Genomic DNA, 27,272 nt, shown 5'->3' with positions numbered 1-27,272 from the left:
TCCACCACAAATATTTACAATATCTAAAGAGCGTTAACAATGCTGTTTTACGCTTCCGCGTTTGACATTTTAACAAATGCTAGTTAAAATAATAAACTTAAAAATTCGTGGTTTATAATATAAAGTGCTGGCTATTAACCCATGCATTTAAAAAATATACGCAAGTCCGTCGCACCACAGGGCTACTAGGGACTTGCTTGTCGTTGCCGTCGGAAATATATGTTTTTTGTTGAAAATATATATTAACATATATTTTTATTTTATATATATCATAATTTTTATTTTTTTATTTTTTTATTTTTTGTAAGATATCATGATTAACTGTGTCAAGTGCTTTGGATAGGTCTATAAAAGTTCCTAATACAAATTGCTTTTTATTAAAAAAATTACTTATGTTTTTAACTAAATCTAAAATTGCATGTTCTGTAGAGTGCTGTACTTGAAAGCCGAATTGTTTTTTATTTAAGAACTTGTTTTGAATTAGCTATTCATATAATCTATTATTCTTTCAAGTATTTTAAAAAAGGTTGGAATTATTGAGATTGGTTTGTAATTGTTTATTAGAAATGTTTCACCGGTTTTAAAAATAGGTATAATTTTAGCTACTTTTAATTTATCTGGTACAGTTCCTGTTATAATTGATGATTTAAATATTTCGAAAATAGATTTGCGTATCTCCGAAAAGACATTGACGACAATATTACTGAAAATGTCATCTATACCTGGAGGCTTGTTTGTTTTAAGAGAGTTTATTGCATTTTCGAGTTCATCAATTTTTAGTTCTTTAAATATTAATTAGTTGTTGACACTAGTTAGATAAGTTTCAAATGAGTTGTTTGGACAATTGACTTTTGAAGCTAGACTTGGGTCTATGTTGACAAAAAAACTATTAAATTTTTCTGAAATTGCATTATTATTGTCATACTCTTTATTATCTATGACAATTTGAGAAGGTAAACTATTTATTTTGCAGGTTTTTATCCCAATTATTTCTTTTATGATATACCAAGTTTTCCTAATATCACCATTTGTGCTTTTTATTTTATTTGAGTAATAGTTTTTCTTTGAATTTTTTTAATTTTTTCATACAAGTTTTTATACTGTTTGTGAACATTTAGGTTTGCCGAATTTTTATTTTTTAAGTATTTAATATAAAGTTTTTGTTTGTTTTTGAGGATTTTTTAACACCTTTGGTGTTCATGGACATTTTATATGTTTTTCTTTTATTAATTTTACTTTAATTGGGAAGTGCATATTATAGTTTTTTAGTAAAATGTTTTCGAAGTTATTATAAGCAGAGTTAATGTGCCCAAGATTGCATTCTTGGTATACCTTATCCCACTCTTGTGCCGACAGTGAGTCTTTAAATTGTTGAATAGCAAATTTGTTGATTTTTCTTTTATAAGTTTTAATTTTACAACTTTTATTAGATTTTATATCTTTAATACATAATATATATATATATATATATATATATATATATATATATATATATATATATAAATATATATATATATATATATATATATATATATATATATGAATATATATATATATATATATATATATATATATATATATATATATATATATATATATATATATTATGTATTAAAAAAAATTGTTTTTAATCATTGATCTGTTTTCAAAAAATATTATTGAGCTTTTTTTTTGCGACATTGAATTTAGAAAATCTATTTATAAAAAAATATCATTAGAATGCCCACAAGAATGTAGGTTACATTACAGCAATTAAAATAAAGTTTAAAAAAATCATAACAAAAATTATAAAAATTAGGCAATAAAATTTTTTTCGAAATTTTTCAAAAAGATATATATTTCAGTTTTTATATTTTTTAAATATTTTCATAATATCTAGTCCATGTATTATGTTTTTTAAAGAAGCGGTCAATAGGAGTTTTATTAAGAATGATTTTATAAAAAGTAAAAGTAAATGTTTTTAAATTAACCGGTATATGTTTCGTTATGGTAAACGGTAATATCTGAATCGCGATTAATACAAACATCAAGACATTGCAAAATACACATTTATTGACCAATCAAAAAATATTATTTTATAACAAGGCACTGAAAACGAGTGTTCTCTTTTATATATGTGTGTATATCTAAGTATATGTATAAGTGGGAGTTGGTAATATTATAAAAGCGACAAGTAAGATCGGGTTCATTGTTGTAGGTTCTGTTATATTATTTTTTATGTTTTAACACAAAATTTTAATTATTTTAATCTTGAGCTCTTACATGCATAGATAATTTTTGTGTAATAAATCTGACACATTATTTTCCAGAAATGAATTTTTTTCTAGTGAATTTCAAATCAACAAATCTAAACGGTTTATATATATACATATATATATATATATATATATATATATATATATATATATATATATATATATATATATATATATATATATATATATATATATATATATATATATATATATATATATATATATATATATATATATATATATATATATATATATATATCTGTATATATGCATTTATATATAATAAAATTTTCACTTCTTCGAGTTTTTGGCGTCCCATGATTCAACCGAATCGTAAATTTCAATTTAGAACCGAATATGAGAAATTTATTACACAACCAAAAATATTCACGAAAAAAACTAAAACCGAAATAATTTCAATCGAATTTTCGATCGAAAGTCATAATTGTAATTAGAACCGAAAAAATTCCGATCGAATTATCAATCGAAATGTCATAAATAATTTTAGAACCGAAAAAATTTCGATCGAATTTTCGATCGAAAAACGTGAAATAAAGTTTGTAAATTAAATTAAAATAAAAAAAAAAGGATTTTGTAATTCGATCCAAACTTTTTCGGTTGTAAAACTCGGTTCTAAAACTTTCGGCGCAAGAAAGGATTTTGTAATTCGATCCTGCAATGAAAGTATACTTTTCGGTTCTAAATTTTTTGGTTGTGAAATATTTCGGTGATATTTTCGAGGATAAATATTTTCGGCTCTATCTTGTGACACGGAACTTTTTATATATATGATGTAATATTAATTCGATGTTCTTTCACATAATTCATAAAAAAAAGGAAGTGTAATTCCTATTAATTTTATTTGATAATAAGTAGGATATATATATATATATATATATATATATATATATATATATATATATATATATATATATATATATATATATATATATATATACATATATATTAGTAGAAAATCACTTAACTAAATCTATTGTGTAGAATACTTTTTAAAGTTGTTTAAATATATATATACATATATATATATATATATATATATATATATATATATATATATATATATATATATATATATATATATATATATATATGTATATATATGTGTGTATACATATATATAATAAATATATATATATATATATATATATATATATATATATATATATATATATATATATATATATGTATATATATGTGTGTATACATATATATAATAAAATATATATATATATATATATATATATATATATATATATATATATATATATATATATATATATTATATATTATATATATCTATATAAATATAAAATAACATATATGTTTATATATATATATATATATAAATATATATATATATATATATATATATATATATATATATATATGTATATATATATATATATATATATATTGTTCTTTATTACAATAATTATGGTTCAGATACAAATAATATAAAAAAAGAAAAGTTAACAAGTCAAGATGTCATTAAGAAATAAAGAATAAAAATAACTATAAAGAACGCGGATACTCAAAGCAGACCATCAGGTCTTGTAACAGAGAAACTGCTATTGAAAAAATTAGAACTTTTTTTTTTTTTCTAATCATTATTTCCTCTAGCTGTTGTGTTTATGGCTTGCATCAATCAAATTACTGTGTCTTCCAAACAGCTAACTCATGCGAGCAATAATAGTCACAATTTTCTAGATAAATCTCTTGCACACTGATTCTAATTTGTCGAAAATAATCACTGAATCTTACTAATTGCTATATATTATTTACTATATAATCCTGAATATAATCAATATTACCCCATATTTAGACTAAATATAATACATTTCAATGGTTATCGCTGTGAATTAAGCCAAGTTACCAAATTTCCGTTTACGCTTTTCACAATAAAAAACGCTAAGCCAATGCCAAATATATAAAATAAAGTTTACGTTTCTGAAGGCAAAAACGCCAACCCACTAATAAAGGATGGTTCGCCTCCTAACGTAGCCTACATACATATATTGGCAGATACGCTTACATCTATTCTTTTTTATTTTCTTTTTGTTATGTATATATATTTTTAATATTTTTGTCTTTTTTTTTTATTATTATTATTATTTTTTTTTCATTGTTTTTATTTTTGTTATTTATTTATTTTGGTTCAATTTTTTGTTTTACAAAATTAAATTTAATAATAAAAGCATATAAAGTAATAATATAAATCATATAATACTATAAATTAAAATTAAAAGAACTATACAATATTACAATAGAAGAGTTCTAAAACTTAAAAACTAAAACATGTTAATTAATTCACTAAAACTAACCATGTTAAATAATTGCTTGTTGATAAAAAAAAAAAAAAAAAAAAAAAAAAATAATATACATTAAATACATACATATACTAATATAGATAAGAGATTTTCAAAAACTTAAAAGTAGATAAGTATAATTTCAGTGTAAAAAATGAGTTTTTTAAGATTTTGTTTAAATGAATCAAAATTACATTCTTGAGAAAACGGTTGTCGAATTAAATTATCTTTTCTTAAAATATATTTATTTCTATCTCTTTGTAAATATAATCAACAAAAAGAAACGGGTGATAGGTGGGTCGTGCATTTATACACAAAACAAAGAATATTAAAAACATTTAACTCGTATATATTGAGTGCTTTCACATCATATAAAAGAGGCTTGGCGTGATCAAAATGGTCCTTGAAATTTACAAGGCGTGCTCTACGTATATTACTCTTACTTTTTTTTTATGAATTATGTGAAAGAGCATCGAAATAATATTACATTATTTATACAAAAAGTTTCGAAAAAGTGAACAATTTATTTAAACCGTTTAGATTTGTTGATTTGAAATTCACTGGAAAAAAATCATTTCTGGAAAATAATGCATCAGATTTATTACACAAATATTACCTATGCATATAAGGATTTAAGAATAATAAAGTAAAAATAATATAAATAAAGTATTATTAGAAAAAAAAAATTATAGAAATCCGCCCCGAATTCTAAAAAACAATAATTAGGTACCAAAAGTGCTATACTTTTTAGGCTGTCTGCTACATATTTTTTTAAAGAAATTTAGCAAGTACATAGAAAATGTGCATCAAAAACTATCTGGATAGGTTTTTTAAATATCTGAGCATATCTTTAACAACAAGTCGATGTGAGAACAACAACCTAATTTTCAATATCAATAAACTCAACACAAAGTTTACCAAAAACTTATAAATGACATATAAAAACGAATTTTAACTTTTTTTTTTCAAATATAATTTTATATATGTTTCTGAAACACTTTTAGAAACCGTTTATCTGACGCTACCTAAAAAAAAGTTCAATAAATGTGGCATAAACTTATAGGACAAAATTCAGTTCCGTAAAACGCAATTTTCGCATACCAAGCTTTAGGTTTAGCTGACTTGTCTTCCGTATGATTAAATAAAACATGGTGTATAATAAAATTATAGCCTTTTGTTTGCATCATTCTAGAAAACTTACTAACTACTTTTCTAGTATTTGGTTTAATCCTGATGAGTACTTACTGTAAGTACTTATTAAAGTTACTTAACTGATAAGTACAAATCAGACAGTGACGGATCCAAGGGTGGATGGGGTATGCATCTTCCCTCCCTTACCCCACCAGAATCTAAATAAAGTACTAACTAACTAGGTAGTAACTAACCTATGCCATGCTGCCTTGTAAGTTTGCTTTTTTAGGCGAAAGGTAGCAGAGAGAAACTCTAACTTAAAAATTCCCCGCCTTGGGGCTCTTGGTTGAGTAAAAGCTAAAGATGGTGAATAAAATATACGTGCACATAACTCCAAGACATGATTAAAATAAATACCAAGTACTACAATTTAATAATGTAAACGTAAAAATTAATCCGAGAAATATATCTCAATATTCTTCCAATTAATAAGAAAAATACAATAAATAAAAATGTGAGATGTTTTACTTTACATTTATTTACCACTTTTCAAAATAATATTTGTATTTAAATATGATAAAAACAAAATTTGTGTAAAATTGGTAAAGAGAAGTACTAGTCTGTAGTTATAGGAAGCTCGCAGAAGACTGAAGTCAGTCTTGCTATTGAGAACCTTTATTCTAGACGTCTAATACACATAAAAAATCAGATGCATACTTGGTATATATATAAATGTTAGATATATACCTTTTTGTTATTATAATTATTTTGATGCAAAAACACGAATTACTTTTAGGAGTAAAATACTTTGCATAACTAATATAAAAATATATAATTTACTTCATTTAAAAAAACTTCGTTTTTTTTTTTACAAAAATTTTATAACGCTTAAAACTTACCGTAATTACGGTAATTACTGAAATTAAGTTTTAAAAAAAGTATAACTGTAACTTGAAAAAGTAATTTACTTTTACAGGTAAAAGTTATTTGCATTTTTACTTTTACTTGTAAATGTAACTTACTTGTAATGGTAACTTTAAAAAGTGATTTTGGTTATAATTATGTAAAAAATTTATAACGAAATGTAATTTACTTTTTATATGCAAAAAAAGTCATTTATAAAGTAAACTTACGTAAATATAATATTTGAAAAATTTAACAATTACTTTACAAAGTATAATAAAACTACATTATAACAACAAATTATTTTTACGTGTAAAAGAAACTAATTAGCAAAAACAGCTTACATAAAAGTAATATGAAAAATATTGTGTTTTACAATTATAAATAAAAGTAAATTTTATCTTTGAAATTTTATACATTACTTTGTTAGTAAGTAAAAGGTAAGTATTATTATTCACTTTCTCAAAGAAAGTCATTTCATGTTGATTTGACATAAATTTTAAGATAGGTAGCGTATTCAAATCCATCGCTTGTTGTTCTAGGTAATACTTCAGGGATTACTCTGAAATATGTGGGCATAGTCAACATGCGGGTATACCAGTAGTGTAGAGATGGGCTCCCTCCCGTGTCAGCGCTAATAGGGGCTGCTAAATAATCATTAATTTTTTTTTCTTTTTTGTTAAGCAGAAAAAGGTTAGTGATCGTAATGAAAATTTGGCAAAGATGGAGGAAGGGGGGGGGCGAAGGGGCACAATTTCTAACCCATGGGTAATTCATGCATGTGTAAACCTTGACTATGTCACTATTTGTTAGAGCGCACTTTTTCTCCAGTATCTTTTTTTTGTCAAGTATTTTGTTAGGGTAATATTACGCAATATAACATTTTTGGTATCTGCAAGGACATTGACTGCTAAAACAGTTTTCAAAAAATTATATGTCATTTAAACTACCTGATGTAACTTGTATCCGATAGTTATTAGATAATTTATAATCTTTTATTGCGTGTTATCTTTAAACAACCTATTTAAAAAAGATGGTAAGGAAAGATGTTCAATCTTCTACTTTAGGTTGTGGGTACCCTTATAACCTTCTTTTTGTTGCGTTAGTGTCCAACCCACATAAGGATAACTAGAAAAATAAAATCTTATTCAATTGAAGTAGTGCTTTAGAATAAACTTGTAATTTTGTTCAAACGTTACTTTGACTTTACAAGTTGGTTGTAGGCTATCAGTTGTCCCAGAATCTTGCAATTGATTTTTCGCTACCTTTAAGACTAGCTTGAGCTCTCAAACTTCCAGCATTTGTGTAGATTTAATAAAAGTACATCTTAAAATTGTTTTCAAAGCAAAATGGAGAACGCCACTTTTCTATGTCTCTTTATTTTTCAATTTTACTTTATCTTTCAGACTTTACTTTGATTTTACTTTTTCTTGAGCGCATTTGTGTAGTCCCAATGAACATGCATGTTAAATTTGTTTCATGGGCAAGGAAGTCGCACCCTTATTATTTTTTCTCTAATATATTTTTTTTCTTTAAAGTTGGGGTTTATAACTTTTCAGAAAGAAAGCTTTTTTGCTTTGATAGGTTTCCAAGTTAGGGTTTATAACTTTTTAGAAATAAAGCTTTTTTGCCTTTCCAGGGCCGACCAGGGCCGACTAGGGTCAACTAGGGCATCCCGAAGGCATTTAAATACCTTCGAGATGACCCTAGTCGGCCCTGGTAACAACCACTCTAACAGAAATGAAATTTTTTTTGTGCTTATTTATTATTAGCAAATAATGTCTGGAATAAACTAATTTCTATTATAGACAACAATTATTACAGTTAGTCATTTACTGAAATAACTTTCATTTTGGTTAGATTGGTTTTTAACAACAACCACGCTGAATATATAAAGCCAAAATACAAAATTTAGAATAAAATTGCAAAATTCAGAGCCATTTCCAAAATGAGAGCAATAAATGAGACAGTCTTTTAAAAAAAACTTATATATAATCTTTTAGAGTTCAAAAATTATGACCATGTACGTTTTGAGCAACCTCCCCAAATATATAGGGGATTTAAAATATTATATTTAATTAAGTAAAAGTTTCTATGACAATCAAATTAATTTCCTTATTGAAAAGTTTGGAGCAAAAGTTTTTTTTTTTGGCCATATAAATTTGTTGAAGTCGTAAACCATAATATAAATAAAAATAGCGGGGGAAGAAGAAGACATAATTGGTCTCATCACCAACCCTCTTAGTCTATACTGTAAATATATGACAACAAAGATTAAAAAACGCAACACTATATAATATACAACGTTTTTCTAAAGACTTAATAAAATAAAAATCAACGGCCCTAAAGTCCTACTTTAACTTTTTGTTTTTGTATTGGTTAAGAAAAATATAAAAAAAGAAGAATATGTACAAAGAAACTATATTACTAAAAAGCAAGCAAGCAAATATGCATAATCCTAAAGCTTTTCTTTTACACCAGCATATACTTTAAAATATGTGAATAATTCTTATAAACCATAAATATATATATATATATATATATATATATATATATATATATATATATATATATATATATATATATATATATTTTTTTTATCAAGCATAGAAATGGTTTAAAGTTCATTTTTAAATATTATATTCCATAATTTCGGCCCTCTAGTAAAAATTGAAAATTTAATCGCCGCAAAATAACTTTTGGGTTGAATATAACTGTTATTTGAAAATTTGGTTAGATATCTATACTGATTTATTTTGAATAATAGGTAAAATATTTTAGGAGGTATATTTTTATTAATTTTGAACATAAATATAAGAATTTGATTGAGATTTAATTGATAAACATTCATTGAATTTGAATTAACAAATAAAGCTCGGGAGTGTGTAATTTAACTAACTTTATGATGCGGACTTCATCGTTAAAATTTATCAAAGTATAACGAAGAAAATAGGTTTTTATAAGTGTCTTTACTCTACAAGATCATTTGTATTTTTTAAACAATATTATCAAAACAATTTTTTATTTTTTAATTTGGTCATAGATAATTGTTTTTTTTATTACATATAGACATTCTTTAATGCAGTGGCTGATTTTTAATTTTTATTTTTCTAAATTTGCCGTTACAAATAATTACTTTTCTTTTGTAAAATATACAAATGGCGGGGCGAGAAGAAGACAAAAATAGTCTTATTGCCAAACCCCTAAATATCCGTACATAATAAAGTTATTAAAAACTTGTCATTATAAATTGATGATCATGTGTTTTTCTGAAGTTTGAGTTTAATAAGTTTATTTTAGTTGACAATTATAGTTTTGTATTTTTTGGGAATATGTCTGAAAAATTAATATATAAGTAGCTGAAATACCAAATTCTCTTGCTTTAGTATTTGAATTTTAGAAAAAGATAAATCTTTTTCTAATTTCACATCTTAAAACAAAAGAAATATTTCATAAATAACAGAAATTTTGAATAATTTTATTTTTTTAACATATAAGTAAAATGGATAAAAAATTTTATCCATGAAAATAATAAATTAATCAAAATACTAGAATTAATTTTAAATTGATATAAATAAAAGTATTGCGTGGTATTATACCACGTCAAAAGCAATAAAAAAAGGTTTCATAATTTGAAAATGCTACGATTCCTTTATTCATAAACCGATTACACTTTTTTAAGATGTAATTAACACTAAAAAGTTGTAATTAAGAAAAATAAGATGTAATTGAGAAGATAAAAATTGTGATTGAGAAACATCAGATGTAATTGAGAAAATGAAAGTTGAAAAATAAGAAATCGTAAAATGTAATTGAGAACAAAATAGTTGTAAATAGGGAAAGTATAAAAAATACAAAATTTCTTTCTATTTAAAATTTTTGTAGTTTTAATATATTTTGTAATTTAAGGCTAGATATAATAATATAATATCAATATAATATAAAAAGTCATGAAAAAGGCATTTGAGGTTCAGGCGGTAACTGGAAAAATCCTATTGAGTGTCAATTAAAACTTTCTTTTATTTTTGTTTGTGAAAAATTTATTTGAAATTTCAGATGAATAATAAACAAAACACAAATAATTTATTTACATAAAAGTTTAAATTTAAATAGAACTTTTAATTTTTATTTTCCTCGCTTTTTCTACAAAAAAGGTTAAAATTTGTTTCAACCAACCAAATTATCTGATGAGCATTTGTGATGAGTTCGTTGATGTTCCTTACATATTCAGTTCTTTTTTGTTTGTTCTCATTACTATTCACTGTATTATGCTCCTTGTGCACTTTTTTAAATAAAAGTAGTCTGCCTTTTATGTAATCGTCAATTGTAGTTGTGCTGACGCTAATATTAAATTGTCTTAATATCCTTGTTTTAATAGCCACCAATGTCCTCTGATTTCACTTTCAATCAATGTTAGTGTTTCTTTGATTTGATTATCGGTTATATTTTTTGGTTTAAAACAACTTCTCCCGATGAAATTTAAATTTTGTATGTATTTCATCTCTGCAAATTAGACAAGTTGGTTCTGGTTTCTCAATAACATTTTAAAATTTCTTAATTACATATTGTGTTTCTTAATTACATATTGCGATTTATAAATTTTATGTTGTATTTCTAAATTACATATTACGATTTCTTAATTATATGTTATAATTAAGAAATCGTAATTTGTAATTGAGAAACACAACATATAAAAACTGTTGTATTTCTCAAATACATATTACGACTCCTTAATTTAATATATTTAACTAATAGTATTATTAATAGTTAATAAAATTTAAGTAATAGTATTATTAACAGTACATATTAGGTCTTTTAATGTGTTGTTATAAACCATATTAAACTCATTCAAAGACTTTATGGTAATCAATAACATAATGATGTCTATTTGTGTAAATTTTGAGATGCTATTTTCATATAATTATGAAAAACCAATGATTTTGGTTAATAAATATACTTTTGATATATAAAACATATTTAAGTGCCAAACTTAAGTATGTTCTTATTTATATCACATTAGAACGTTTAGGAAAATATTGAAACCACCACTAATTCTGTTTGGGTGTAAACTTTATATAATCATAACCTTTGAGTTTTTGAATTTTAAAACCTGTCGACTTAAATTTAGTGTAAGAAAATAAAAAATAAAAGTTACTAATTTGTAGCCTTCGCATTTAGGGTAGGGATGGTAAATGTTTTAGGGTACTTTTTAATAGACTCCCATAACCACAAGTTTTATTTTTTACCTAAGTTTAAATTATTGCTCAGCTACTGCTCGGGTTAATCGGGCTAATATAAACAGTGGCGTAGCAAAATATTTTTGGCCAGTAGGCATACGGGTCCATGTGGTCCATACATCTTGAGGCTTCTAAACCTCGCAGCTCTGGGCCTAGTTGCTTGAGGTACAGTAACTGTTGCTTACCCTGACATTGCTGTAGTTAGGTCACTGATACTACACGCAGATAAAGATATTTACATAAATAGTTCTAAATTTTTCACGCCCATTAAAATACCGAAGTTTTTAAAATCAGTGCCAGATTAAGACTTGCATCGTATGGGGATACTTTTGACCAGGTGGCCTGTTTTGTTATTAAAGTGACAAAAAAATCTTACAAAATCAAAGCATCCTCTTAAATATTTCAGAGCTCCTAAATCTGCGGAACATGGGGTTGTAGCCCCCATAATCCAGGACTGGTTTAAATTTTCCCTCCTTTTTTTTTTCCCTCTCTGTTTTTCAATAATATAAAACTTTTACGCAAAAAATCTGTAAAAAGAACTAACAATTATGCCAATTATGCATTTCAAATAGTCTACCCTTTCTGAGTCTCCAATGGGTATATGCGCCTGCTCACTGCCATGTTTCAGCTTTACCTGAGTTCTAGACTTTACTTTTTTGCATTACTGTTGTACAAGATCCTGTCAAAGTTATTCTATAATAGAAGTAAATTTACTTACTTACTTTATATAAATTACTTAAAATTTACTTTACAAATTACATAAAACGTAAGCTTATGTAATTTAACATTTATTGTATATAATTTAATTTTAATAAAGATTAGTTATTACTTTTAAAATAAAAAACACCTACTTAAAAAATATTATTTTATTTCAAAATTTAATTTACATTTGGTAGTATTTTACTACATAAACAATTAATCCCTTACTACTTTAAAATTAATTAAGATTGGCACGTGGTAAAATTATATGATTTACTTACTTGATACTTCCATAAACTTTTGTTTGCATTTTGTTACAAAAAGGTACAGAAAGACTCTTTCTCACCAAATTATATAAATAAAACAAAACTTAAATTTGATCATTTATCTTATAGCTTAATCGTCTATTTTTCAATACTTTTCTTAGCAGCACTCTTTTGTGGGATCAGTTCATACATAAACTATCTAATAGTTTATGTATAAAATGAAGCCCCTGCAACTTTTTAAGATAGCTATTTGTATTGAAGCACTATTTCTTTTTTCCATAAAACTGCATTTAAAAATAGGCTTTGTCTTTCAGTTCCATTGATCAAGATCCGATTTAGCCATCACCAATCTCTGAAATAGAAAAAAAAGTTTATAAATACTTTAATATTATAAAAAGAAAAGTAAAACCAATATCACAAAAAATTGTTTGTGATACTGATTTTTTTAATAAAGAAACTTTTGGGTCGTTGTGCCCTTCTTGTGATTACGCTAGTGTCACAACAGCTATTTTGCAATCCGCTATTATTTTAGCATGTTCAATGTCACAAAGGTTAACTTTAATAAAGTTAACTTTCATAACGTTCACATGCTAAAATATTAGCGGATTTCAAAATAGCTGTTGAAAATAATAGTTTATTTTCATTTTTCACCATGCTATCCTTTAGAGAGTGATCTTTTCCAAGCTTATTCTCAATGAAAGTCACAAACAAGCACGTTACAATCTTTATAAAAAAACGACACTTAAATTATTTAAGCAAGTATGACTTTTAATTAATATAATAATTATACTAATAATAGTAATAATATTAACAATAATAACACAAAAAAACTCCACAAAAAATAAAAAGCAATGTTTCTTAGAATTAAATTATAGAAATTTATTTAGTACTATAAAACAATAATTAAATGTTTTACCCTGGAAAAGAAAATTTAAGTGCATTTATATCTTTATTTGAATGGTCAGTAAAAAAGAATTTTGATTGCAATAAAGAATTCCATTCTTCGATACACATAAGTGCTTCTGCAATAGCTTATGTGGTTTCATATTAACAAACAAAAATAGCCACTGTTTGCTAATCAATGTTAGTTTTCGTACAAGGAGAGACTGCATATCTTCCTGTTCATTGTGCAGCATCAAAAAAACCAAGCTCATTTCCATACTGTAACATCATATATCTTTGCAATGTATCTTGATATAGAAATAACAGTAAATTGTTATTTGAATATCAAGATCATACCTTGCCAATAAACGTTTGTTTTTCATCTGCAGATTAATTTCAATTTGATTCAAAAAAAATTAAAATCGTATAAAAGTATGGTCATAGTAGATGATAACGACGGTTTTTATTATGTATACAGCTAAGCTTATATAATTATTTTTAGTTTAGTTGCTATTTGGATTCAAGTTGCTAAAATTATTTTTGAAGGTTTAGTTTTAGATCACAGACAGACGGACATGTTTGGGACATACATTGTATGTACAATGAACGTATCTGTGCCCGCTGGGTTGTTATTTAAACATAATGCTTAGGTTAAAATGAAATGAATAATGGACATATATAAATGTTACCTGTATGTTGGTAATATTTACATAGAACGAGTCAGCAACAAATATATTATAACTTATAAATTAAAAAAACACTTACTATTTTTTCGTCCGATCTGTCTGAAAGATGTAAAACATTATTTTTATCGCTAGTCAAACTTGCCTGCTTATGATACAATAACTTAAATTTAATCTTAAAGTTAAAATAAAAGGACTTAAGCACCCACTATTAAATTCAAAAAATATTTGAATTCTTACTTTAATATTTAAAACATAATAAGTATAATATATATGTAAATTTATTAAGTATAGTAATGTAAAAACATAATAAATATAAAAGTTTGTGCATAAATTAATTCATTTTTACTAAAGACGAGCACTTCACATTAGTTAAATACAAACAAATAAATTATAATAAATTAAAGTGTATTATTTATAAATAATGCTTTTATATGCTTACATTAAACTGTGAAGTAAAATCTATAATGCCTTTATATGTTTACATTTAACTGTGAAGTAAAATATTTAACTGTGAAGTCTTGTGCATTATCTTGTTATCTTGTGCATTTATTAGCTTCTCTCTGTGATTTTTCTTGTTATCTTGTTATCTTGTGCATTTATTAATATCTCTTTGTGATTTTTCAAGCATTACTGTAGTTTTCCTTCTCCACTTAGTAGTTCTTGAAAAATCATTACAAGTTGAATCCCAAAGATAACGCTTATATCTTTTTTGGTTAATTTGAACGAATTTAATTAGACAGCTTTTGAACTATTTAAAATAATATTAAATGCCTATAAAAACTAATATTCTTATAAATGATATAAATGATGAACAACATCATTTACATTGCCACTCAAACCTGTCGGCTTATAATGTAGTAATTTAAATAAAACAATAAAGTAGAAATTAAAGGATTTATACACAAAGTACTAGATTATTTACATATTCTAACAATTCTGCTATTTAATAGTAAAGAAAAAACATATTAAATACCCCTACTAGATCTGGTTGCTAACTAAATCCCAACTAGAATGGTTGCGTCAACAAAAAGGCAAAAACAGCTTAACATAACTAAAATTAAATAAAGTATTAATCATAAAATAAAGTATTTAAAAACTTAATAAACATTCATCATACAATAAAGTGTTTTAACTTTAAATATCTTTATGCAAAATAAAGCCTTTAGAAAAAAATTAAAAAGTACTAGTTATCTTTAGATATTTTAAAAATATTTAATTTTGACAAAAAACAAGTAATTTTCATGAACTTTACTCTCTTATATCTTTTTTTATAATAAAATTAGAACATTGAGGTTTTTTTGCATTAATTAGTTTGACTCAACTTCTTCCCGACCATAAAATACCATAAGTTTCTTCAGTACCAAAATAAATCAAATTTGTTTGAAAATTTTTGTGTTGTTACTTCTATTAAATAATTCAACTGTCAACTAAATCGACTATATTTTCTAAAGTCGACTAAATTGTCAAGTACATTTTTGAAATTGACTAAGTCGGCTAAAAGTTGATTTAGCCGAAGTATGGTAATAACTGAAATAAATAGTAATAAAAATAATAAAGTAATTTATATTTCCTTTCTATTTTTTAACATAATATTATTTAAATAATAATGGAGCAAAACAAAATAAGAAAATGGCTGCTTCTACAACAGGACAAATTATTTCTAGAACCCAATTATTTAGAGACCGTATGAACCGTATGAACCGAATGGCAGTAGAGAACCCAATGATTTAGAGACCGTAAATACTTGCTATCACTGTGTCAGAAAACGATTTTTTATTCAAACATCTTTTCCCGAGAAAAACCTTTGATGTTATGATAGAACAAGTATGTAGGAGTACATTAGAGTTGGTTTTAAAATCTTTCATTATTGTCCGTGACAGAAAAATCAATTTGAAAATTTTGATTTTTTAGCCTATTGACAAAATTATTGATCAAATGAAATAAAAAAGTTTTAACATAAAAGTTGTATATTTTTGTCACATAATTTAATAACAAAGATAAGCAATATGTTTAAGTAGGAGTTTTTAGACCCTTTATTATTTTAAAGTTCTGGGAAAGGCTTGAGCAAAATACAAGTGCAAAACTATTTAAAATACCAAATCAAGCAAAAACTCACAATGACTACAGAAAAACGGTTGGTTTTCCGTGTTTGAAAAAAGTTAACAGAAAACTGACTGACTTTATGATTAATCGTTGTTAAGAAGTTTTTGGTCAAGCTATCAACTTTGAAGATTAAACAGTCCTAATTAGTATTTGCGAAAACTGTCAAATAGGCTTTAAAAAAAGTGTCAATGGTGATGATGTTCAACTTACCTCACTGCTTGACTCCCAAAGCATAAAGCTTTGTCGTTTAACAAGAGAATCACCATGTGGTTGCATGATTTGTTATGTTGGAAAAACCAAGTTTGGAAGCCCTCTGTCGATTGAAACAACAAACACAACCAGCCAGCCAAAAGAACAGTCAGTCGTGGAAAAACGTTGTTCAGCATGCTTTTTACTGATAGGAGGAGGGATTTCTCATAATTGTACAAAAGGAATGCTTTAATAGAACTTGCTTGAAGTTGCAGCAAAAGACATACAACAGCAGAAAGAGTAGCTGCTTGTGTTATAGCTATAAAGTTTCCTGTTTTCTACAAATTCAAATGCAGACTAGGCTTTTAAACGCTTAACAAAGTATCTCCCCAGCGAGTATTTGAAATATAACTTAGGGAAAAATTTATTCTCTTGGAAAACATCTTTCTTACTTGTTTGTCATCTCAGAAATGTCAGACATATCTAAACATCTATTGGAGAATAATCTAAGCATCTATTGTTGTACTGAAAATACAAAGAAGTTGATGCTCTAGGAAACACTTTAGCTCAGATCAGAGATCTTCAGTCAAATGAAGGAGAATGAGGAGGAGAATTGATGTAGAATGAGGAGGGGAGGGTTTCTGAGTGTCTCTTAAGATTTTTACCTTAAATCAAATGCTTCTCTTTCGACTAAAAAACCTCTCTTCAAGAACTCAGGAGTAAAGCATCAACTTCTGGTGGCTATCGCAGAAAACCTTTGTGAAAATTTTGACAATGTAAAGGGTATCATGGTCAAATTGATCCTTGAGAGATTTTCTTTTTTGTTGTCATGTGATATGAAGCTTGCAAACACTATTTGTGGTTTGCAGTCTCACTCAAGTTTTCATCCTTCTATATGTTGTGACATTGAGTCATGGAATCTTGATCAGAATGGTAAGCTCCAAAAATTTGGGTCCATTTAAACTTATTATATAGGCTTCCAAGCAGCAAGCGCCAAAGTAAAAAAACCCAGGGATTTTCAGAATATTGTACATAAATCAGTTATTAAGTTACCTGAAGAAACCCTCATCTTGGACTTCATTCCATCTATGAAACTCTACTTACTTCTTGGTGTTGTTAACCACCTCCTCAAGAGTGTGTGTTCAGTATAAAATGTTCCAGAGTGGTAAAAAATGATGAACTTTCAACAACAACCTTTTCATGGAGGGCAATTTACAGGTAATGATTGCAGAAAGCTTTTACGAAATGCTGACTTGCTTCAACAACTTGCAAAAAAGTAAGTTTGATTTTTAGCATTTAATTCGTTGACACGTTAAGAAAGTTTTATGCAGTTGTTCATGCCTCCCTTGGAAATGTTCATCAAAACAGCAATTGTATCTTCATTGAAGAATTCAAGTGTTCCCACATCAAACTTTCAAACACAAGAGTCACTCCAAAGCGCAAGCTGTCTTTTTTCATGTGACACTGTTTATTGATTTCCACGACCACTTATTGTGCATCTATTAAGAGCAAGCAACAAAATCACTCCGTCATTACTTCAACCATCATTGGTTGCATGCATCAATTTTTAAGTTGCATAAATCTTTAACCATCATTGTCAACGGTTAAAAAGGCTCAGTAATTATCAGAACTACCGTAAGAATCTTCTAAACTGTTTGATTGATTAAAACAACAACCATTCCTTATAACTTCTTTGTATAGAATACTGTATTATAACATATATAAGAAGTTTCCCTTTAACATCAATTTTTAAGAACTGTATTTAGTAAGAGTAATCCTTTTCTTATAAATTGCATGATCTGTTGAGCTAGAATCTGATTTTTTTTAATTTTCTAAAGAAATTAAATGCTTTTTTGTTTGTAGCTGATTCTAAGTTGTAAGAACATTGCTTATTTATAGAATAAATATATTAGAATAAGTTTCTGTCTCCAATAGAAATGTAACTCATTTGTACAGAGCAATAGAATCGAAAATTCAAATTAAATTTGCTTTCCCGGACGATGCTACAAGATTTCATAACAAAATTATCATTAAAAGATCAAATAATACGTGTTATTGAAACAATACGACTTTGTTTTACGCAAAAAAATAAAACAAAAAAAAAATTAGTTCGTAATTTTTCAATTTTATTAACTCAAACCTTTAAACAATAAAGTTACAAACAATTAATAGATAATATTTTAACCACGCAAAATATGTAATAGCGTTTTAATTAGATAAGAACCACTGACTACTGCATATAAATTTACTCTAATTATACTGATTTTTGTTTTCAGCACATAAACTCGATTCAAAAAATACAAAGCAGCTTTAACTAGCGGCCGCGACAAAGTGGTTAGAGCGTTTGCTTTATAAGCAGGAGATCCAGGTTCGAAATGAGCCGTGGACAAATTTTCGCGTCACGGTAAGGAAGGAGGCGTGAACTACTTGGTTAAATGCACTACCGCGGTACTCATCACTGCTTACATCTTAGAAATCTTTTAGTATGCTCAAATTACCCTAATTTACATAGTTTCTATCCTACATAGTTTCAATCCTACATTTCAATCATACAATCTTAAAAACATCCTCCGGAATGGCTGCTTTAGTTATCTAATCTTATCCGATACACTGCTTATCTAAGCTCATCTATAACAATAGTTTTCTAATGTACATTAAAACAAAAAGATTTAAAGTGTTTCAAATATTTTAGTTTAAATGTCCCAGTAGGCACAGCGACGTGGCAAAAACGTGAATTTCACGTTATTTTGGCACGTGACATTTAGGTGACTTTTTGGTCCCCATGAAATGACCAATTCACGTGATTATGGACGTGTTTTTCACGTTACTTTTGGCACGTGGTATTTAGGTGACTTTTTGGTCCCCATGAACTGTCTAAAAAACGTGCTTTTTACGTTAATTTTGGCACGTAATATTTAAGCAATAATTATGCTTTATAAAAACGAAGTGTTTGGATTCGTGTAAAGAAAAATAACTCATCTTCAAGGATCTTTTTAATACGTATGGAATTACATGGTTTTATTAGTCAGTATATTAGTTCTTGACATAAACATTTTGAATTTGTAATAAAAGCTGCACTTTTGTTAAAATATCCTCCTTATATCAAATAAGTACTAAGTACAAAGTCATAGATCGGCAACTTACGAAGAGCACGCTTCAATCCACAAAGAGCACACTTCAAACTTAATTTAACGAATCAGTCGATATATTCTCCCATTAAAGTACGCTTCAAACATAATCTAACGAATCAGTAGATATTTTCTCCTATAACACCACGCATCAAACTTTATCTAATGAATCAGAATTAGCTGAAAAGAAACGAATAAACTCTAAAATAATAACATGATTATTTAATGATTATCTTAAATCACAAACTTTTAAAACAAATATTACTTGGTAAGTTGGCAACTATTTTGGCAACAAAATTTTCTAGTGTTATTATTTGTTTTCTTTTATCTAAATTATTAAAGAATTTTAAGAAAACAATACTACATACAATGTAGAAAAATGAAAAAAGTCATTTGCCTTCTAATTTTATACTCTGATTGCTATAAAATAAATAAGGATTTAATAAGAAAAGATATAACAAAAAGTCGACAGAAAATTAAAAAAATGAAGCACAAAATAAAAAAATACAAGTTTGAAAAAATATTGTTTATCTATATATATCTATATCTAATATCTATCTATAGATATATCTATATCTATATATAAAGTTAATAACTGATGCGCGTGATTAGAAAAACACCTGTACTCATCTTATGTGATAACATCTGATTGAATAATTTGTTTTCTTTGTTTTCCATCTTCTTTTATTTGCATCTGTTTCTGCATTACCTTGTTCATACATTAACTCACTAGATGCAGAGGTGAAAGCCTTCGATGTTGCTTTGAACGAGTAATCTACAAAGTTTTGAACAACATTAAATGTCATTTTAGAATAGACACAGAAAAATTAAAACAATTTTTTAAAATGTAATAGTTACCACATAACCACACAACGTTATAGTGGGGATTTTATATCATGATTTTCCTTACTCATGGTGAGATTTTCACCTTGAGGCTCCTATTGCTGTGGAAAAATTCACCACGGCTAAGAAGCCTCAACTACCCCTAGTTATTTATTATATAAAAAAAGTACAAAACTAAAAGTATTTATAATAAAGTATTGTCAAATTAGGCTAACAATAAATACTGAGTGCTTAAAGTTTAACTTAGAATCAAGTTGCATTCTCCAACAAGATATGAACTAAATTAAATTCTTGCTACAGGCTGCGATCACAAAAGAAGACGAAGATAGGGAAAAGTGAATTTTCTCAAACTTTAAAAGTTAAAAGGTTATTGGGTCTTACTACAGAATGATATTCCTAGGCAATAACATAACAATACCATTGGGTCTTCCAAGTCAATAATATTTTATGCAGAACTTATCATTTGTTATGTAGCTTAATAAATTTAATATTAAATAAGTTATAATAACTTATTTATTATTAAATTAATTTCATCGACAAAATTGACAGTCTAAAATAATATACAATAGGGTAGAAAAAAAAGTATACCTTGTACTAGGGTTTGATCTTTTGTGTGTTGCAATATGAGAATTATCTGCGATAACTTTACACAATTTTAAACTAGGCTTTGTAATATATTTATTAAACCTAAATTGATAAAACTTAGATATACGATAATATAATGTTTAGATAAAATATTATATATGTGACATTTTATTTTTGTCAAAAATGCATTGCGACATTATAAAATATCTTATACCTTGATACTTTTTTTATTAATAAAATTATAAAACTACAATGCAAAATAATTATATTATTATGAAAGTAAAATAAAAATTAATTACAATAATGAATATATATACTACATATTTCATATGATCATTATATTTAAAAAATCCGGAAAATTGTTTGCGGAAAATATCCTGAAAAAATCCAGAATATTTTTCCCCTCATTTTTCCCTTAGTTTTGCATTCAGCCAAGTTGTTTCTCTATTTTTTAAAAGCTTTTTTTAATTTGCGATTAAATGATGACTAAAACAACATAAAAACAAATAGATGACAATAACATTTACATTAACTTGCATGTATGGACAACTTTTCGGATATTTGGAAAATGATAAATTAAAGAAAAAAATATCCGGTATTCCGGGAATATCCCGAATAAGATAATCTCTGAAACTAAATTATAAAAAAATAGTAAATAAAATAAAGTATAACTTTCCAAGTTTCTAATCATAGGTTTTTATTGTGAATAAAAAAAGTTCCAAAATATACGATATTTTGGCAACGTAACTTTCACGTTTTAATCAAGTAAAATTGTCACCTGGACTAGGACATCTAAAATATACATGATTGAAACGTGAAGAAGGAAACTGGGTAAGAGCACGCATCAAACTTTATCTAATGAGTAAGTCGATATTTTCCCCAATAATAGCTAGCGACACCAAATTTAGCTAAAAAAAAAAACAATTATAAACTTAAATAACAATATGATTATTAAATAATTATCTTAAATCACAAATTTTTAACACAAATCTTTCATGGTGACTCACCAACTGTTTTGGCAACAAGATTTTCTGGTGTTGCTATTTCTTTAATTTAAATCATGAAACAATTTATAAAAAAGCAATGCTATACTTGAAAGAAACTTGCTTTACATATTGGAAGGTCATGAACATTGAAAGATAAGTATAATGCAGTTTCAAATACAATAGCATCATAATCATCTTTTTGTGGGGAAAACATCGAACAAATCCGTGTTAATAACCTGTTTTATATTGTACATAATAGCAATAGTAATAAAAGTCATATAATATATATATAATAATAATTTCATAAATATAATTCAAATATATATATTAATCATATAATATTTAAATAATATAAAAAAATGAAATAAATAAGTATTAACCCTTTTTAACAAGTAAAGCACAACGTCAAGATGTCATATATTACAAAAAGATAAAGTATTTAATAATAATATATACATATATCAATAATAAATAACATAACACATTTATTTATTGATATTATATTGGATAAATTCTTTAACCTTGTTGATAAAAACCAAATAATAGAAGAAAATCTATTTTTAGTTTTTATCTAATTGACTCTTGAGCAATAATGTATGCAGAAGTTCTACAGACATTATTGTTGCTCAAGAATCAAGAATAAATTCTGCTAGAACGTATAATTTGTCCATGTAGCTTACTTAATTTGATATCAAATTTTTTATAACATAACTTGTTTTGTACTAAATTAAGTAAGCAAAATTGTCAAATTTGCCAGTCTAAAATATTATATCATAAAGTAGAAACAAAGTGAGGAATGGACTTACGAAACCTGATAATTCACTTTTTCAAAAAATCTGATTTGTGCACACCACTTGATAGCTCTTGTAATTTTGCATCAGGAAAATAATTCAGGACATGCAGAATCCAATAATTTTATCACAATTTCATTGGTTAAAAATAAGTAGTCCATGCAAAACCTGATAATTTATTTTTTATGTTGCATGCAAAACCAGATAAATAGTACAGCCAATCAGAAAGCAGTTTTAGCAGATGACAAGCAGTTGTAAAGATGGCGGACGTTGTACCAAATATCAATATTATTAATAATGCGGATTTTGACGGCATTGTTCTTGTTGGGGAAGCCAACAGAGGTACACGAAAACGTTTTGCACAAAGGTCTCGACGGAGCATTGTTAAGAAACAAAGGTAGGCTAATAATGTTTTAGTATGTTAAACTGTTTATGCAGAATCGCATGACATATTACCATATTTTTGTATGCGCATGCATATTGTTTTAACATGATTTATGGTAGACCATCCCCATCCAATTCCCATTCGGTCTGATACAGCTGGGAGCCAATGCCGCCTAACAATTAGTTAGTTACCAAAGTACTCTGTCCTCCAAAATAAGAAGGCTCTAACTTGCTAATCTCAAAAACGACTTTTTTATTCAGAAATGCTCGTCATGACATCATCCATCTGCTCCATAAAATTGGAGGCTCTACACCTATATATGTTTGTTAAATGGGGCGAATTGCTAACACCCTATTTACAAAAAACGATATCAAAACAAACAAAACCCTATTTGCATGAAAAGCCATATCTGCATAAAAAGCCCTATCTGCATAAAAAGGCCAATTTGCATAAAAAGCCCTATCTGCATAAAAAGCCCTATCTGCCTAATAAAAAAGCCTATCTGCATAAAAAGCCCTATCTGCATAATGAAAAGCCCACTGTACATAGGTCGTTCTTTCTGTTTTTAATGAGAAACATTTTTATTATTATTACTAAAATATCAGTGCTATCTATGATTTTGTACTACATTTGATCAAGAAAAAACAAAGAATTACCAGTTGAGTCAACTGGTAATTTGTTCTTTCTTGATCAGATGTCGTACAAATATATAGATAGCAATGATATTATGTAACCAAAAAATTTAATGTAGATAGGGCCTTTCATATTGTACTTTTACCTTACAAAAAATATTGTAGTTAGGGTTTTTTTGATTGGTCTGCTAAAAAAAGATACACCCAAACCAAATTATTACACTTTAGAAGCAACTTTTTATTTTTGCACTAACAACAGTAGACCTACCATAATTATTAGGTATTGATAAAATAATTTATTGCAAAGATAACAATATTAAAACAAATGTAATAAACATAATTTTTGCATTTCGTCACAGATATTCTGTGGGTAATGAATTTCAATGGGCACCAACATGCAATCATAATGGAAGAAACAAGAAAAATGCTAGTAAGTACAAGTGCGAAGAAATTGACGTCAACGATGTTTGGAATTTTCGTCAGAAATCATTCAAGTCTTGTGAAAAATTTACACAAGATAACATTATTCTTCTGCATACACGATCTGAAAAATCAAAACAAACAAACAATGTCAAGACCAAGAACAGAACTTTCTCAGCACAATTCTACATTCCAAAGGAGCAGTCCAAAATTCGTGTCTGTAAACAACTTTTTTTAAAAGCTGTACATCCGGTGAAAACAAGTCGATTGTCCGGAATAATATCCCGCCACTACACATAAGCCAGCTAAGGAGAATCGAGGTGGAAACAGAGTAGGAATAAAAAAATGTTAAAAAAAAAGAAGCGATAAGAAACTTTATTAGAAGTCTGCGAGCAACAGAGAGCCATTATGGGAGAAACAAAAGCGTAAGACTGTATCTGCCAACTCAACTAAAAAGTATTAATAATGTGTACAAGATTATCAAAAAATCACTAGGTCAGCAGCAGCAGAGGGATCTGTCTATATCTTACAAAATGTTTTACCGAGTCTTTGTTGGAGAATTCAATATATCATTCACAGCACCAGCTTCAGATACATGCACAACATGTGACAATCTCAAAAATCTCCTTAAAAATGTTAAAGGAAACGAGAAAGTCAATCTTATTGTTAAGCTAAGAGTACACAAACTAAGAGCAAAAGCTTTTTTTTGTATTCTAAAAGAAACCAAAAATAATGTCTACACACTTGCTTATGACTTGCAACAAGTCCAATCGCTTCCTAGAGTTACTGTGCAAGAAGCCTACTACTCCAGGCAACTAAGTTTGTACAATTTCGGTTTATGTGATTTGAATAACAATTCCAATCACTCATACACTTGGTTAGAGTCTCAGTCGGGAAGAGGATCAAATGAAATAGCAAGTGCCGTTTTCCACTACTTAACATCCAAGTTATCTAATTCCTTAACTTTTAATGAAGCTGTTGACACTATTCGACTTGTTAGTGATCGCTGTGGAGGTCAAAATAAAAACAATATCATGTTAGGAATGGTACAATCATGGCTGTTTAATTTGCCACAACATGTGACTAAAGCTGAGCTAATATTTCCTGTAAGGGGACACTTATTTCTACCATGCGACAGATTGTTTGGTCGCATAGAAAAAGATCTTAAAGTCAACACTGACATTTTAGAACCGAGCGGTTTACATGACATTTTCTTGAAACATTGTAATACAGTGAACACTGTTAATCGGGAATGGTTAGTGAAAGACTGGAAAAAATCTTGTACTTCGACATATAAAACATTGAACGGATTTCAAGAACTTAAACGCATCATTTTGCAAAAACATTTCACAAGCAAAGGAAAAGTTCATGTCACCGTTCAGTCAGAAGTGAACTACAAGAGTGATTTAGGAAAACCAATACAACTTCTTAAACGTGGAAAATCTCACACATTCAATCCATTAGTAATATCAGGAATGCGTCCAATTAGTGCACCGAAGCTCAAAGACATTCATCATTTGCTTGCAGTTGTGTATGGTCCTGATTGGAAAAACATTCCGGGAACTGAAGTCTATTCAATCTTGACATCAACCGCTACAATACAAGATGAAAACGCTGCCGTTGATGAGGACTGTGACTGCGATGAAGAAGACATTGGTCTTAGAGTTTGATTTTTGTTAAAATTTCAAACAAGATTATGACAAGTTAAATTTTTAAAAACTGTTTATTTGTTTAAAAAAATTTTTGTTTAAATTTTTTTTGCTTTTTATTGTTTTGTTTTGTTTTTTGTTTAGAATTTTTTTAAATCAATTATAACATTGCCAAATGATGTTTGTAACAAAGTTTCATGATTTTTTATTACAGTAATCTTTGGATGTTTTCATCACATTATTTTTACATTCAACACATTATTTTTAATAATAAAAGTATAGTCTTAAAACTAAGCTAAACCATTTATCCCGAGCAAAACCGAGTAAAAACCTTTTGACATGCAAAACCAGATAAAAAAAAAATTTATATTCGCTTTAAATCTGATTCTGTAGATTAGGATTTACCAATATCTGTTCAAAACATTGTTTTATTAATATGCATAAAATAGTGTTTCAATTACAACTGCATAACAAACAGATTTTCTGAAAACAGTTTTTGCCAATTATCTCGAAATGACAAAAAAGTGAATTATCAGGTTTTTGCAAGTCCACTCCTCAAGTATACCTTGTATTTGAGTTTAATCTTATTTGTGTGGCAAATAGGGACGCTTGGTACTAATTTATCTAACTCAATTTGATATTGTTTGGATATTCGATATTACAACTTATAATATATTGGATTATTTAGTTCTGTTTTAAATTCATTGCGTTGTAAGATATTATATAGATCAATTTTTTCTTTTTAATTATGATAAAACTACAATAAAAATTAATTATATTATCATAACAGTAAAATAATTATAACTAATATAATAAATACAAAAACTATGCTATATAAAAAAAAATAATATAATAAAAATATTATTTCACATTTCTTACCACAGGTTTTTATTAAGAATAAAAAAAGTTCCAAAAGATGCGATATTTTGACACGTAACTTTCACGTAAAATAGTAGCCTGGACGAAGTCATCTAAAATACACGTGATTGAAATGTGAATAAAACGTTGCGTGCCTACTGGGGTACATTAGATAACCAGTGTATTTGGCTTACTATAGCAAACCATATAAACATTAAAAATCAAACTGATTCACTTGACATACTTGCTATACTAGTGCAAGTTATGCAAAGTAAGCAAAGCTATTGGCAATAGCTAGAATAAGATAAATAAATGCA

The 27,272-nt window shown here is 26.9% G+C and overlaps 1 protein-coding gene across 5 annotated transcripts in view; it reads left to right on the top strand.

Moving 5' to 3' along the window:
• The first annotated feature begins 472 nt into the window (after positions 1–472).
• Positions 473–27,272, top strand: part of LOC136089200 (uncharacterized) — a 52,659-nt gene continuing 25,859 nt past the window's right edge. Inside the window, exons 1-3 of one of the 5 annotated variants that reach the window (XM_065814927.1) lie at positions 473–590; positions 666–953; positions 1,262–1,355. The gene's annotated coding sequence lies outside the window, so the exon portion shown is untranslated. Of the gene's footprint in view, positions 954–1,261; positions 1,356–2,109; positions 2,194–27,272 lie in introns of those variants that run through there. The other 4 variants (XM_065814929.1, XM_065814928.1, XM_065814926.1 and 1 more) reach the window with 4 other exon arrangements.

Source organism: Hydra vulgaris, chromosome 13, assembly GCF_038396675.1.
Source record: "Hydra vulgaris chromosome 13, alternate assembly HydraT2T_AEP".
Taxonomy (NCBI): Eukaryota; Metazoa; Cnidaria; class Hydrozoa; order Anthoathecata; family Hydridae; genus Hydra; species Hydra vulgaris.
The sequence above is the reverse complement of the archived record's forward strand: the minus strand, read 5'-3'. Positions and strand labels throughout refer to the sequence as shown.